Source organism: Rhineura floridana, chromosome 10 (genome assembly GCF_030035675.1).
Source record: "Rhineura floridana isolate rRhiFlo1 chromosome 10, rRhiFlo1.hap2, whole genome shotgun sequence".
Lineage (NCBI taxonomy): Eukaryota > Metazoa > Chordata > Lepidosauria > Squamata > Rhineuridae > Rhineura > Rhineura floridana.
Window position 1 is genome coordinate 2,038,954 of NC_084489.1, and position 16,931 is coordinate 2,055,884.

At 41.6% G+C, this 16,931-nt stretch overlaps 1 long non-coding RNA gene across 1 annotated transcript; it reads left to right on the plus strand.

Annotated features, from left to right (window-relative positions):
- Positions 1 to 3,541: 3,541 nt before the first annotated feature.
- On the plus strand, positions 3,542 to 13,978 carry LOC133365589 (uncharacterized). The gene is made up of 3 exons (XR_009758255.1): positions 3,542 to 3,629; positions 12,119 to 12,322; positions 13,853 to 13,978. It is a non-coding gene; the product is annotated as an uncharacterized LOC133365589 (long non-coding RNA).
- The last annotated feature ends 2,953 nt before the right edge of the window (positions 13,979 to 16,931 follow it).

Consider the following 16,931-nt stretch of genomic DNA (forward strand, 5'->3'; position numbering starts at 1 on the left):
AGGAATTGCACGAAGTCTCAAACAATGTTCTTTATCTCTAAGTTCCATCACAGCGATATGGTCCAAGTTTTTTTCCAGTTCCACATTTAATATATCTGTTCTATTCTCCAAGGTTTGCACCTTTCCTTTAGTATTTTTTACATCCTCAGTTACTTGTCCAATTGTATTTTTAATCTCGTCCACTTCTTTTCTCATATGGTCCTTTATATCTTTCAGTTCATGTTTCATTTTGCCAAATTCAGCTTTCATCTCCTGTCTGTCCTGTATCATTTCTTGTTTCAGGTCATTAATCCCATCCATTATTTTCTGAAGCATATCTGGGGAGATAGCCCCTTCCTGTACATCAGTTGAACCTCTTCGCTCCAGAGCCTTAGCTGTTTTCCTTGTTGTCATTCTTAAAAGAAGCCTTTAATTTCTGATATTATCCACTGTTCCCAAACATAAAGGCAGTCTATTTCCGACAACCAAAGAGTTAATATTCCAGGCTTGTTGACATCATCTGGCCAGCACAGTTCTTATCTCCCTCACGTCCAAGAATGCAAAACAAATTTGGTTCACTGCACCGAACAATTAGTAACATACACGAACAGCAGATTCGTCCAAAGAAAGTAGTCCAAGAAAAAATAGTCCCAAATATATATCAATCAAATAATCATCTAAATTAGAGTTTCTCATCGGATAAGTTGCCCCTCATCCGTTTTAATCTTTATAATTCCAAATTCAGACCAGCTTTTTGCCATAGAAAATAAAGATCAAGTACCCTGATCTGCTGAACCTGTTCTAGTTTGTCTGCATCATTTTTAAAGTGCGGTGTCCAGAACAGGACACAGTACCCATGAAGAAGCCTAACCAGTGCTGAATAGAGAGGAACTAGTACTTCATGCAATTCGAAAACTATATTTTTGTTAATGCAGCCTTAAATAGCATTTGCCTTTTTTGCAGCTACATTGCACTCTTGACTCATTTTCAGTTTGTGATCAACAACAATTCCAAGATCCTTCTCACATGTAGTATTGCTGAGCCAAGTATTTCTGTCTTATAACTGTGCATTTGGTTTCTTTTTCCTGGTTGTGGAACTTTGCACTTATCTCTGTTAAATTTCATTCTGTTGTTTTTAGCCCAATGCTCCAACCTATCAATATCACTTTACGACTTATGGCGACCCTATGAATCAGCGACCTCCAAGAGCATCTGTTGTGAACCACTCTGTTCAGATCTTGTAAGTTCAGGTCTGTGGTTTCCTTTATGGAATCAATCCATCTCTTGTTTGGCCTTCCTCTTTTTCTACTCCCTTCTGTTTTTCCCAGCATTATTATCTCTTCTAATGAATCATGTCTTCTCATGATGTGTCCAAAGTATAATAACTTCAGTTTCATCATTTTAGCTTCTAGTGATAGTTCTGGTTTAATGTGTTCTAACACCCAATTATTTGACTTTTTCGCAGTCCATGGTATGCACAAAGCTCTCCTCCAACACCACATTTCAAATGAGTTGATTTTTCTCTTATCCACTTTTTTCACTGTCCAGCTTTCACATCCATACATAGAGATCGGGAATACCATGGTCTGAATGATCCTGACTTTAGTGTTCAGTGATACATCTTTGCATTTGAGGACCTTTTCTAGTTCTCTCATAGCTGCCCTCCCCAGTCCTAGCCTTCTTCTGATTTCTTGACTATTGTTAATTGTTATTTTGGTTAATGACTGTAAAGGTATTGATAATCCTTGACAAGTTCAATGTCCTCGTTGTCAACTTTAAAGTTACATAAATCTTCTGTTGTCATTACTTTAGTCTTTCTGCTTTCCTCTAACTTTTATCAGCATTCATTTCAAATCATTACTGTTTTCTGCTGTGGTATAATCTGCATATCTTAAATTATTGATATTTCTCCCTCCAATTTTCACACCTCCTTCATCTTGGTCCAATCCCCCTTTTCATATAATATGTTCTGTGTATAGATTAAACAAATAGGGTGATAAAATACACCCTTCTCTCACACCCTTTCCAATGGGGAACCAATTGGTTTATCCATATTCTGTCCTTACTCTTGTCCAGAGTATAGGTTGCGCATCAGGACAATCAGATGCTGTGGCATCCCCATTTCTTTTAAGGCATCCCATAGTTTTTGATGATCTACACAGTCAAAGGCTTTGCTGTAATCCATAAAGCACAGGGTGATTTTCTTCTGAAATTCTTTGTTCCATTATCCAACGTATGTTTGCGATATGATCTCTGGTGCCTCTTCCCTTTCTAAATCCAGCTTGGACATCTAGCATTTCTCACTCAAGAATCTTGAGCATTACCTTATTTGCATGTGATATTAAGGCAATAGTTTGATAATTACTGCATTCCCTGGGATCCCCTTTCTTTGGAATTGGGATGTATATTGAACATTCCAGGCTGTGGGCTATTGTTTAGTTTTCCCAGAGCTTGAAAGTAACTCATTAGAAATAACAAGTTACTTGTAATTCGTTACTATTTTGTGTAACAAGTGGGTAACATCGTTACATTTTGTTTGTAACAGAACGAGTGGTAATTTCATTACTTTTCAGCTACAAATGTAACTTTTTTGCATTACATTTGGACGTTACTGGGGGGGAAAGCGGGGGAAATCATCTGCTGCTGTGATTGGTGGAATGGTGGAGGAAAGATGTGCCTCAAACTGGGCTTCTGCGCGGTGTAGCTCTTCCCTCGTGCTCTATGTTAGGAGGCACGAGGGAGGAAGTGGAGAGGCGGACAGCGCTGGAGGGCAAGGAGGAGGAGAAGGCAGAAGCAGCAGAATGGAGGTGAAGAGCTGTGGAGGTGAAGAGCTGTGTTACCCTTTCCGGCCTACTCACCCTGCCCCCCCGCTCATCCTGCCTCCCTCAGCCTGATCGCATGCCCCCCTGCTCATCCTGGTTGCCCCCTGCTTGTCCTCGCATCCCCTCTGCTTGTCCTTGCACCCCATCCACACCCCCTCCGCTTGTCCTTGCACCCCCTCTGCATCCCCTCTGCTTGTCCTTGCACTCCCTCTGCTTGTCCTCGACTCCCTCTGCTTGTCCTCGCACCCCTCCGCACCCCCTCTGCTTGTCCTTGCACATCCTGGCACCCCCTCTGCTTGTCCTTGCTCCCCCTCCGCATCCCCTCCGCTTGTCCTGGCACCCCCTCCACTCGTTCTGGTGCCCCCTGCTCATGCCTGTCCCCCTGTGCCTGTCCCCCTCTCACGCCTGCCACGAGATTGCAGGAGCATCCCAGCAGCTTGAGATTCTGTACCTCTCTCTGTGTGTCTCTGGTGGCCAAGGTGCTGGATCCCCTTCAAAGCAATTCCTCTTCACGCAGTACTTGCGCCTGCCGCTCATTCCCCCCCCCGAGTTTTACCTGAGAAGTTTTCTCACGTGGCTCTCCCTCTCTCTGGAATATTGTTGGAGTTTTGAGTCTGTTTTTAGTTTTTTGTCAGTCTGTTTTATTCCCATCTGTTAATGGTCAACTTGCTGTGTTAGATAAGCAGTCCAGTCCAGATTAGATGTGAGCCAACAGGAAAAGAAAGGGGGGGAGGCTCAAACAAGAAAGGATGTATCTGGTTGGGACAAGAGCTGTAAAATGTGTTTTGTTTCTGAAGTGAAAATTAGGAACTGGCAAGAGACTAGGAGGTAGGCGCAGTCTCACATTTCTGTTTGTGTGTTTTGCTTCAGTTATGTGCCTCTCATAGAGCAACTCTCACTAGGCAGCAAGAGATGACTACCCAAGCAACTAATCTGGGGCCGCATGCAACAAATTATTAGCTATTTTAATTTTTGGTTGTTGTATATTTACTGTCAGGAAGAGGTACTTGTGAGATTTTCTGCCTCAAATGCCAACATAACTTTTCAAGCTATGGTACTATGACCTTGACTTGGGGGCAAGGCACCATTTGCTGTTCTGCTTCAAGTAGCAAAATGTCTTGGGCTGCACCTGCTTGCAGTGATTTCATATACTGGACAACTAACATGGCTTTTTGGTGAAGGGCAAGAGAGAATAAGACTATTATCTCAAAAACAGTTGTGCTTGAGGAAAAGATGGCAAACATGTAGAACTGAACTTTTCTGCAATAATATAGACATTTGCATAGGGTATTGTTTTCTGCTCATGGAATATTAAATATTTAAGTCCTAAATCCTTTGTCATCCCCTCCCCCTTGTGCACACCCTTTACACTGTCTTTCTCCCTATGCATGTAGGTCAAAATGACAACTGGTGTAGTTTGGGAATTAACAGAATGAGAACTGAACTACAACTCCAAAAAGAACTTCCCTGCTGGTGTCTGCTACTGATGTGAGGGGCATTTTGTTAGGGAGAAGTGATGAGAGGGGGTAATTTGCTGCTGAAACTTTTTAACTGCAACCCCTTCCCTGGCCACTTTCCCCTATCTAGCATTGCAGTGGTAAAGTGGCAGGCATGGAAGGTTAAAACAGCCCCTTCCATCTATCTCCTGCTTCACCTCCCCAAATGCACCCCATCAAATGCTTTGCACATTGACAGCACACATTTAGTTTGTTTTCTGGTATTTGCTGCTGAAAGTGTAGTTCCATGCTGGGTGCAGCTGGGACGTTCTGAGTTCATATCTTACCACAGCCATGAACTCGTTGGATGACCTTTTGGCCACACCCATGCCAGACATTTATGCCACTTTAAACAGTCATGACTTCCCCCAAAGAATCCTGGCAATTGTAGTTTGTGGCGGGTGCTGAGTGTTATTAGGAGACTCCTATTCTCCCGACAGAGCTCCAATGTCCAGAGTGGTTTAAGAGTCAGCCCCTCTTCTCAGACAATTCTGTGACTGGAGTTCTGTGAGGGGAATTGGGGTCTCCTAACAACTCTCAGGACCCTTCACAAATTACACTTCCCAGGATTCTGGGAAATCATTACTGTTTAAAGTGGAATAAATGTCTTGTGTGGATGTAGCCTTAGTAAGTCATTTTTCTTTTCAGCCTGCCCATCAATCATATGGACATCAAAAAAATCTGGACTATTATAAAAGTTTAGAAGCGGAGGGGATGCAAGGACAAGCAGGGGGCAAAACACCTTTCAACACTCTAAAGAGGACTGTCAGTCATTAGAGCAGTATGACAATGGAACCAATGACCTAGGGAGGTGGTGGGCTCTCCAACATTGGAAACATTCAAGAGGCAGCTGGACAGCCACCTGTCAGGTGTGCTTTAACTTGGATTCCTGCTTTGAGCAGGGGTGTGGACTCGATGACCTTATAGGTTCCTTCCAACTCTACTGTTCTATAATTTTCTGTTAGCTGAGACATCTCGCTCGCTCGCTCTCGCGTGCGCTCGCTCGCACGCGCACTCTCTCTCTCTCGCACTTTTGCATGCGCACTCTCTTGCACGTGCACTCACTCACTCACTCACTGAGCATTCCATAACAAGCATGCTCAGTACTCATTTGGGCTGTTTTGGGAGTCATCCCCTTTCTGTATTCTCTCTCACCTTTTTTGTATTCTGCAACACTTGGGGTTCCCTCTTGCCCACTAAAACTCCTTATTATGTGTGGTATGGATGGTGATACCATGGCTACATAAGCAACAACACTTCCAGCCTGAGCTTCAGAAATAGAGGGAATGACACTCTGACCAGTTTAAGTGGTTAGTGTTTAAATCTGATTGGAAACTGTATTCTGTTCAATTTGATACAAGCTGGCTATTAAGCATGACCTAAAAGCTGCAATTCCAAGCATACTTACTTGGAAGTAATTCCCATAGCAGTCAATAGGATTTACTTCTTGGAGTATAGAATCAATCTGTAAGAGTCTCCCAGTAAACACCATACATGTAAGCACATGGCTTTCCCCCAAGAATCTTGGGGACTGTGGTTTACTCCTCACAGAGCTATAATTCCCAGCACCCATAACAAACTACAGTTCCCAGTATTCTTTTTTGGGGTGGTGGTGGAAATGTGCTTTAAATCTATCATGTGTATGCAACTTTGGTGAGATAATAGCTGAAGGTAATCAGCCCAAAATGATAACAAATAATCAGTAGGCATTCCCAAAAGACATTCAAACAGTGGGTAAAAAAAAGTGAGAATTACAGAGGCAAGTGTGCCTCCAGATGTTGTTAGACCACAACTCCCATCAGCCTCAGCCAGCATTGCCAATGGTCAGGAAAGATGGGAGTTGTGGTCCAACAACATCTGGAGGCACACTGGTTGGGAAAGGCTGATATAAAGGATAAACAGCATTTTGTCAAAAGTATTTTTGTCTACATTTTATACCTCCTCCTTGGTTTTCCAAGCTTGGAATAGAATGCTTCTCATACAGAATTAATTTGAAATGCTGATTATCATAATCATCATCTTCAAAATAAAAAATAAATGTACTGCCTTCAAGTTGATTCCGACTTATGGTGACCCTATGAATAGGGTTTTCATGAGAAGCAGTGACTGGCTCAAGTCACCCAGTGAGCTTCATGGCTATGTGGGGATTCGAACCCTTCTACTACCCCCTATGTGTGTGTGTTTAGTTTTAATATTGTTTTAGGCTACTTAGATGTGCAGCAGCCAAGGTCAGCACCTTGTAGACATTTTATTTAAAAAGTAACAAATGAAATTGTAGTGATTACTTTTGAGAAAAAGTAAAGTAATCAGTTACTTTCAGAGTAATTGTAATTGTGACTGTAATTACTACTTTTTCCGGCCAAGTAATTGTAACTGTAATTTATTACGTTTTAAAAGTAATCTTCCAAGCTCTGAGTTTTCCATATTTGTTGACAAATTTTTATCAAAATTTAGACAGGTTCAGTCTCAGTAGCTTTTAGCAACTCTACTGGTATGCCATCTGTTCCTGATCTGTTTCTTCCAAGTATTTTAAAAGCAGCTTTTAAAAGTCATCCGGGCATCTCTTTTGTAGAGTTCTTCAGTGTATTGCTTCCATCTTCCTTTTATTTCATCCTGGTCAGTCAGTGTGTTCCCCTGTTGATTATTCAACATCCCTACCCTTGGTTTAAATTTCCCTTTAATTTCTCTGATCTTTTGAAATAGGGCTTTTGTCCTACCCTTTTTGTTGACCTATTCTATTTCTATACAATAACCATTGTAATAGTTCTCTTTGTCGCTTTGTACTAGTCACTGTATTGTTGCATCATCTCCTTTTGCTTTTGCTTTCCTTCTGTCTTTAACCATTTTAAGAGTTCTTCAGTCATCCATTGAGGTCTTTCTTTTTAACTAGAGGTATTGTCTTTTTGCATTCTTCCCTGATATATCTTGTACATAGGCTCATTTAATTGTTTATAAGAAAAATCAGTCTCTGTGTTCGATTTGAACAATGTTTTCAAGTCCATGGCAAGGCTGACCTATGGCAGGAGTCTAGCAGATGGTGGCAAGTATTCTTCCAAGTAGCTGAAGTTGGACAGGACAGCTGCCAGTGCAGACTCCAAGAAGCAACGGAAGTTGCTTTTACAAAGGCCTGAGCTCAGCAAAGCACCTAAATAATGAAGCAGCCCTATCAGTGCAGAAGCCTAATCCCAAACTGCAGATTTTGCCAGTAATTAAAGGGTTATGCTCTAGCATAAAGTCTGGTAATCTGGGGTCATTAGGTGACATTCAGCTGCACATTTTTATCTTCTCTGCTTAGAGATTGCACTAGAGTGAGAGGATTGGGACAAATGGAGACATAATGAATTCTGGTAGAGAGTGGGCCTCAGAGTCCTGCTTGTATGCCTTCACATATCAGGATCAGTGTCTGAGGAGGCATTGGGGGTGTAGAACCACAAGTTCCTAAGACATACGAGACATGGAAGATGACACATCAGGACCAAACTACTATATATGGAGTAAGATATATATGGACTAACTCCCACCTACCCACACTCAACAGTGCCCCTTATTCTTTACTTAAAAAGTGATATTAATTATTCTGAACATCAATTTGAGGAAGATTTATCTTAATTAGTATTGGAGGAACATATGCCAAAATCAACTTCTTAGCAGTGTTGGAAATATTTACCCCCAAGGATAGGGAAATGACTCTCAAAAGCCTTGCCAAATTTTGTTTAGCTTTGTGCGTCCCATTTGTTAGTATAAATTGTTAGTAAACAAGCTGGAGTTCACATACTTTAATATTGTTCAAATGCTCTCTAAACATCCCTTTTAATTCAGCTAACAGGAAATCTAGCCGTAGGCCAAACATTTATCCTGAGGATTTAATCCAAAATGTCTGGGGAATTGTTGTTGGGAAAATGACTGAAACTTTGCTAGGCCACAGTTTTAAAAAAAACATATCACTTTGATCTTCTACTGTAATTAAAAGAATCCTGAAATGTTCACAGTCAAGAATGCCATCTATTCAGTTCACTTACAGCCAGGGATGTTGGCGAATTCAGATGAAAGTGGAAACAGAAGTGGAAAGTGCTGGTGTTCATTGTTATTTCTGTCAGTCTGCAAATGATTGATTTCCCCCCTATTTGCATTGTGTTTCCTTTGCATTGAAATTAATGGAGTGAAATGATGTAAGTTATGTAATTTCACCACAGGGGACAGTGAGACAAATAATGTTTTTGGCATAAGTGGAACAGAAACAGTGCTGCGTGTTGCCTTCTTATATCCCTAGATAAAGCCAAACTGGACAGAATAAAGACAGAATATATTTTAAAAGAAAGTCATATTACTCTTTTAATGGTTACTGGTTTCTGTTTCCTTGCACGTGTCCAGTACAATGCGCTTTCTAATAGCACAATCCTATATATGTCTACTCTAAATAGTTTAAAATGGTTTAAATGGGACTTACTCTCAGGCAGTGGTGGCTAGTGCCAACTCCACCTGGAAGGGTTGCTAGGAAGTCGTGGGGCATGGCCAAAAAGGTCACAGGGATGTGGCCAGTTCTGGTTTTCTCCCCATCCTCCTCCCTTTCAAAGATACTGGAGACATTTAAGTATGGCAGTTGTACAAATAGCACCTGTGTAAACTAAAAAGTGTATTTGGTTTAGAAGGGGTCCCTGCTATCACAGTTGCTTCTCTACTGGGAGAAATGTTGTGTTGCCTCCATCTGTTCTAATTCTTTCCCTATCCTCCTCCCTTTGCAAAGAAATAGTGGACACTTAAACATTTCAGTTGTATAACCTTTGTTATGTTCCATCAACCGATCTTTAATAAGGTCAATGACCAGAATGTAGTGAGAACTACATAAAACATATTTTCCAAACATACAAAATATGTCAAATAGAGTAAAATGGTGACATAAAATAAAATAGATAAAACATAATTGTTTGAAAAGCAATATTATAGAGTCATAATCATATTGCAAACTCCAGAAAAGGAAATTATAAGTTTAGATGGCTAGAATTAATTCCTGATGCATTTTACATACTGTGTCACAAAACTGAGCTACACTAAGAGAAATGACTGCATTTTGATCAGAGAGGAGTAAAACAACGTAAAATTCATCCCATCATCCTGGGAGTTTAAATAAAAGAGGTTCAATGAAAATTTTCCATAGATCACAGTAGAAAAGGCAATACAAAAGAACAACCTCTCCAGAATCACAGGGACACTTATGTTCTCTGTTGATATCTTGGTTGGTATTTTCCCTTCAAAACTTTTATTCAGAATTGCTGTTACAATTTCTAGTGTGCTTTCATGTCAAAGAAACTGTACATAAGAAACTGACTGAATTCCATAGGGATAGCTCCATAGCTCACAAAGAAAGTAAATCAATAAAAGCATCACTGACACTTATCAATTATTTCAAAACAAATTTTAAAAAATAAGGAAAAAAGAAGACTGAATCGGAAACCAGGTGTGGAGAGTTGCTGCTTCAAAATTCTCTCTGCAAAGACAGAGAATATCAAAAATAATAGTTAATGGCAAATCCAGTTATTGCAGAAACGAAGCCCATCACTAATCAAGACTCAGAAATCTGAATCTTTGGTCCTCCCATTGACCTCCATTGTGGAACAAAAATGGCCATAGCTTTTTTATTTTTTCACATAGGAGCATGAAATCTGGGGACTTGATAAAAAGACAGGAATGAGCCTGCCAAATTTCAGACAGGTAGTTCCAAGAAACTTTGCGTCAGACACACTTAAATTATTGGGGGGGGGGGGGTCAACATTTAAAAAATTAAAATGGCTAGAACTTTTTTTTTACATAAGCATATGCAACATACAGACATTGTATCTCCTCCAAAGGGGATTAACCATACCAATCTTTAAGTAGGTAGGTCCTAGATTAGATAGATAGACAGACAGACAGACAGTTTTGAAAGCAACAAACAGAACTTCACTCAAGTTTGCTCCGGATCCCTATAAGGATTCTGTTAATCACCTAAAAATATATATGAATGTAATTGTGATTAACCAAACAGAGGTTTTTATTGTATTAACAAAACATTTCAGCTTCCGCCTTCATCAGCTGCTAACATACAAATGCTGTTACGAAGGTGGCAGTTATAGAGCTTTGAGGATGGAATGCTCAGAGGGGCTTCATTTGCAGAAGCTAAGTAGTGGCGGTACTGTCCTCCAGGTTCAGGCCATGTGGTGCCAATGTGAGTTACTCCAAAAACTTCCACATGTATAACAAGATCACCTGACATAACTTACAGAAATGACTCCACAACAATAATAGATCTCACTGCAGGCAAAATGTCACCTAATGAAATTAGGCTTCTATCCAAAGGCCTCAACTTCTGCCTAACACCTAGAGAGCACAATATAGCACAGATGAAATGTGACATCAAAGCATTCGAAAGGAGATGCAGATTGGCTGAATTTTTTTATGCTGACTCTAAGAACAACATAGACCTCTACAATAGAGATCCTCTGCTACAGTTTCTGCCACCTAAAACTTGGAAACTGAACATTAACAGGAATCCAGTCCTAGAAACCTTTCCCTTACCAATAAACAGAGTCATCAACAACCACACACCAACTCCTATTCACGACAACCTTTCAAAAGAAGAAAGAATAGCCCTAAGGAACCTTCAGATGAGAAGGGATGTTGTCATCGAGCCTGCAGATAAGGGTGGCGCTGTTGTGGTACTTAACATTACAGACTATATAGCAGAAGGTCAAATACAACTAAAGGATGAAACTGTTCAGTATTATAAAAAAATACACACAGAAATAGGAACTAATTCGATTGGTCCTATTTCTTAGCAGAGTTGTAAAAATACAAGCAGCAGAATGAGAATATAAACCAGCCCCACCTTTCTCTATGTAAATAACAACAGACACAATCCTTTAGGTAAAAGAAAAGAATGTTTACTCATGAATTCATAGAATTCATAGAAACATAGGTTCTAGCTTAGATGAAAGAAAAATAGTCTCAGTCCATGTTAGTCTTTGGTATGGATGCTCTTGTTGAGAAAATCCAGGTTATTATGCTTAGAATATAATTATACTTAGAATATGTATTGATATGTAATGCTGAACCAAAGTACAGCTATGTTAGAGGTCTCAAGGCCTTATAGAAAACTTGGAACGAAATATGCTGGCAAACTGGCAAAGGAAAACAGAAGGTTAGCTTGGATACATGTGTCTTGTTAGGAGAACAATGTTAGCTTGAATATATGTATCTTGTTCAACTTATCTTATTGACTAGATGTTAGATGTTATTGACATAGATGTTAGATGTTATTGACATAGATGTTAGATGTTATTGACATAGATGCTATTGACACAGATGAGAATGACATACAGCCAAAAGGCAGTAGCCCCTGATAAGTTTCATTTTGTTGCTAATGCTGAAATCTTCCAAAAAGCATAGTATGCAAAATACATAGTGAATTAGAATATAAAAGGAAGCTGGCCACACTAATGGCCAGACAATTTACTTTGATGCATGAGCATAGTCAGAGTGTCTCTATTCTCGAGAATAAAACTTAGTTGAACCCTCGAGTGGCTAACTTCTCATTCTTGGTGGTAATTCAGAGACAGCATACCAGGGAAACGAATAGCATTTTTGCAACACTCTCAGAGAGAGCATCTGTGCCATGCGGCCTCTCTCAATGGTGGATAGATCAGCAATGGAGAATATTCAAAAATCCCCCAGGACAAAGAAGGAGGAAGTCAGGTAACTAGGAAGTTACATCATGGTAAACAGGTACATGGGATATTTCCCAAATATCCCTTAAAGTAACCATGCAATATTTGTTTACTCTAACAGAAACAACATACAGATTTCTTGACAAAGACATCACCACAGATCTCAATACTCGTATCATTACATCTATACAAAACCTTACAAGTAGGAAACTTCTTAAAGAGGAAACTGCTGATCTCCTTGTTAATCCAAACCCCACCCCTGGAAGGGTTTACATGCTGCCTAAAATCCACAAAGCCAACAATCCTGGTCGCCCAATTGTCTCAGGTAACAACACAGCTACTGAAAGGATTTCTCTGTACATTGACTTAAATTTACAAAACATGGTGCAAAACCTCCCATCATATATCAAAGACACCAAGGACTTCTTGCTATGGCAACACATCTTCTCTTGACCAAGTCTTTAGACATGTACATAGGGTACTTGCCATAGGAGCAACTGGCTGGAAAGAGACAGAGTCTTAACTGCTCTCTGTGCTGAATCCAAAGCCACGGCTTCAGGGACTCCCCTAGAAACATTGACAGATTTGGCTTACCTTAATAAAGAGACTGGTTTGACCAGCTCAACAGGTTCCTTCCACTACACCACCCCAATCCTATAAGTGTGTGTGTGTGTGTGTATGTGTATGTGTGTGTGTGTGTGTCAGCACAGCACTCCTCCTTTATATGGAATCAAGAAATGCTCAATGACTTGAATTCCCTTTATTTTACTCAAGATGAATTGCAGCAGTTGAATTTTCTCATACAAGGTTTTGGACAAAATGTGTTAAAGAATTCTAATTCCTCACAGCTCTGCTGCATCATCATTGTGTTTGAACAACTTACCTAATCCAAGGAAAGTTTTCCCTCCCTCTGCTGCCAGGATTTCAATTGACCTCTTCTCTAATTACACTGCTGAGGTGAAGTACTGTGTTATGTGCTTTGCTTCAGAAGTCAGTGTGGCCACTCTAATGTCTCCATAGTTGGCTAAGGGTTCATTTCTTGTCAACAGCTGCATACTCCAGAGGAACACACTGTTGATTGTCTCTATTAGTTTTTGGTCCAAGAGACAAGGAGACTCAAGTACCTTGGACTACAGTTAAGCCGATATCATAATGCCGTTGTATAAATCTATGGTGCGGCCGCATTTGGAATACTGTGTACAGTTCTGGTCGCCTCATCTCAAAAAGGATATTATAGAGTTGGAAAAGGTTCAGAAGAGGGCAACCAGAATGATCAAGGGGATGGAGCGACTCCCTTACGAGAAAAGGTTGCAGCATTTGGGGCTTTTTAGTTTAGAGAAAAGGCGGGTCAGAGGAGACATGATAGAAGTGTATAAAATTATGCATGGCATTGAGAAAGTGGATAGAGAAAAGTTCTTCTCCCTCTCTCATAATACTAGAACTCGTGGACATTCAAAGAAGCTGAATGTTGGAAGATTCAGGACAGACAAAAGGAAGTACTTCTTTACTCAGCGCATAGTTAAACTATGGAATTTGCTCCCACAAGATGCAGTAATGGCCACCAGCTTGCATGGCTTTAAAAGAAGATTAGACAAATTCATGGAGGACAGGGCTATCAATGGCTACTAGCCATGATGGCTGTGCTCTGCCACCCTAGTCAGAGGCAGCATGCTTCTGAAAACCAGTTGCCGGAAGCCTCAGGAGGGGAGATTCTTGCACTCAGGCCCTGCTTGCGGGCTTCCCCCAGGCACCTGGTTGGCCACTGTGAGAACAGGATGCTGGACTAGATGGGCCACTGGCCTGATCCAGCAGGCTCTTCTTATGTTCTTATGTTATGTTCTTACTTCTTCTACAGACTTGAAATGAGGAGCCGTGAATTTGAAACAGTCTACAGAGAGAAACTACAGAGAGATAACAAAGACAACATGCTTTTGACTGTCACTTTGAATTCATACTGAGGCAAAACAAGTTTACATGTCTTCTGCTGTAGTTCTAAACCCAATAAATTTGCACAGTAAATCAGTCATTTGCTGTTTTATTCTATTATCTGCTATTCTATTATGAGGGTAGAGTTAAAACAATTAATTGGGACTCTAAAATCCATAGCTATTCCTTATCCTATTGGCATGATGTTCTTATCTTCAGTTCTTATCTTCAGTTAGCATAGGATATTTTCTGCCAAAAAATTTAATTGAAAAGAAATATGAGAGGACATGAATTTACCAGCTCTGGACCATAACTGCTTCAAGAGCCAAAAAGCCTCTATATTTCAAAGATGCATACCCAGCATCAAAAATGGAAAAGGGTCAACAGCTCAGGGAAATGTGGGGGGAAGCTTATGTTCTCCCATATCCCCAGCAGAAGCTCTTGTCACTTTTCCAAGGAAAATGTGGAGCAAATTTTTAACTCCCCCCCATCTCAAAACTGCACACTCTTTCCCATCCCACAAACATGTTATATTTTTGTTTGAACTTACAGAGACTTTTGGAGACATTTCTGCCAATCTCCTGTTCTCTGGCTAATCAGCTAACTACACCAGTCACACACCAGGGTGTGTTGTGTGGTTTGGGGCCTCAGCCCAAGGTACATAAAACCTTTTACCAAATGTTTTCCCAAGAGAGTTGAGTTCAAGGAGACACATAGATGAGCCCATAGTCTCAACAAGCCAAGGTGAAGCACAGAGAATCACTCTAGGGCCAAAAGTGCACTTGGAGGAAGCGGATTATCTGGATCCATTTCAATCGGGCTTCAGGCCTGGACATGGGACTGAAACAGCCTTGGTCGCCTTGGTAGATGTTATGAGGAGGGCGTGGGATAGGGGCGAATGCACCTTCCTTGTCCTCCTTGATCTCTCAGTGGCTTTCGATACCGTTGACCACGTTATCCTCCTGGACCGCCTGAAGAGGTTAGGCATGGGGGGCACTGTATTGCAGTGGTTCCATTCCTTCCTCTCTGGTAGGTACCAAAGAGTGGCATTGGAGGATGAGGTCTCGGATCCTTGGCCTCTCACTTGTGGGGTGCCACAGGGTTCCATCCTCTCCCCGATGCTGTTCAACATCTATATAAAGCCGCTGGGGGCAATCATCAGGAGATTTGGGCTGCAATGTCATCAGTATGCGGATGACACGCAGCTCTATCTCTCATTTAAATCTTCACCGAGGTTGGCTGTAGAAACCCTGTCCAAGTGTCTGGAGTCGGTGAGTGGCTGGATGGGAAGGAATAAGCTGAAGCTGAACCCTGACAAAACTGAGGTACTGTTTGTGGGAGACAAGGGAAGGCTGGGGGATGTGGACCTGGTGCTCAATGGGGTACGTTGCCCCTGAAAGACCAGGTCCGCAGCCTGGGGGTCATATTCTTGACTCCCAGCTGTCCATGGAGGCTCAAGTCTCGGCTGTGAGCCGGGCGGCGCTGTATCAACTCCATCTGATATGGAGGCTGCGCCCCTACCTTCCCAACCATCTGCTCCCACCGGTGGTACATGCCCTGGTCACCTCTCACCTAGACTACTGTAATGTGCTCTACGTGGGGTTACCCTTGAAAACGGTCCGGAAGCTGCAACTGGTACAGAATGCGGCGGCTCATCTGATTAAAGGCAGCCGCCGGCAAGATCACATCACTCCAGTGCTGAAGGAGTTGCACTGGCTACCGGTTGTTTACCGGGCCCAATTCAAGGTGTTGGTTTTGACCTTTAAAACCCTACACGGTTTTAGCCCAGTCTATCTGAAGGAGCGCCTCCAGCATCGTCAGGGATGCCGCTCAACAAGATCAGCCTCAGAAGACCTTCTCTCGATGCCACCGGTTAAAACAGCTAGACTGGTGAGGACTAGAGAGAGGGCTTTTTCAATAGTGGCCCCCACCCTGTGGAACTCTCTCCCAAATGATCTCCGCCATGCCCCTTCTATGATGAGCTTCCGCTGGGCCTTGAAGACCTGGCTGTTCAGGCAGACTTTTGGGGTGGGATAGGTTTTTACTGTTATGGTTTTAAATTTTAATGTTTTAATGTATTGTTTTTTATCTTGTACGTCACCCAGAGTGGCTGGACAACCAGCCAGATGGGCGACTAATAAATTTAATAAATAATATATATATATATATGATCACAAAAACAGCCCAATAGTTAAGTTAAGCAATGAGGGACCATAACAAGCCAGAAACCTTTGTTTCTTGCCAGTGGAAACCTCGAGGATGGCCTTATATTCTCTGCCCCCCCCTTAAAAAAAACACATTCTAACCACAGCTGATGGCAATGAAGAAGTATCAGGGATTATTTACTCACAAGTAGACTCCCAGTAGACTCACAAGTAGACCAAAGTGTGTCCATACTGTTGTGACTTTTCAGTGTGGACCCAAAGCTTTTAGGGCTACCTCTCTCGAGGACTGGGAAGTGGCTCCACCTCTGACACTTCCAGGGTTTCTTCATCAAGGGAATCCTCAGCATTGGATTCAGAAGCACCTTCCTGCTCCTCAAGGTTCTCAACCTATAGATGTCTGGTTCATTTGTCAAGGACTCAGTGTTTGGCACCAGGTGAGGGCTAGGCATGACAGCAAAGACGCGTGTCTCTGGGCAGAGAGATCATGTGAAATTTGTATATTACTAAGACTTGCTGGCTAATTAGCATCAGTTGTGCAGATTCCCACTGGCTCCTGTTGTTGGCAATCCAGACAGAATATATAACAGTAAGTGACTTGAAAGGCAGATACAATTACATTTGCAATCAAGCCCTTCTTGGTAAAACATTATGAACAAAGAACAGCCTCTCATGTCACCATGTGGTTCATAAGAAATCACAGGCAATGCTGCTTTTGAAACGAAGACCATGATGTGCAAATTATGGACATTATGTTAGAGCAGGGAGTTCATTCCTTCTGGGAAGTGATGGGCTTCACCCACATGTATCACTAAGCCAAGCACTTCAAGCAATAAAAAGGCACCT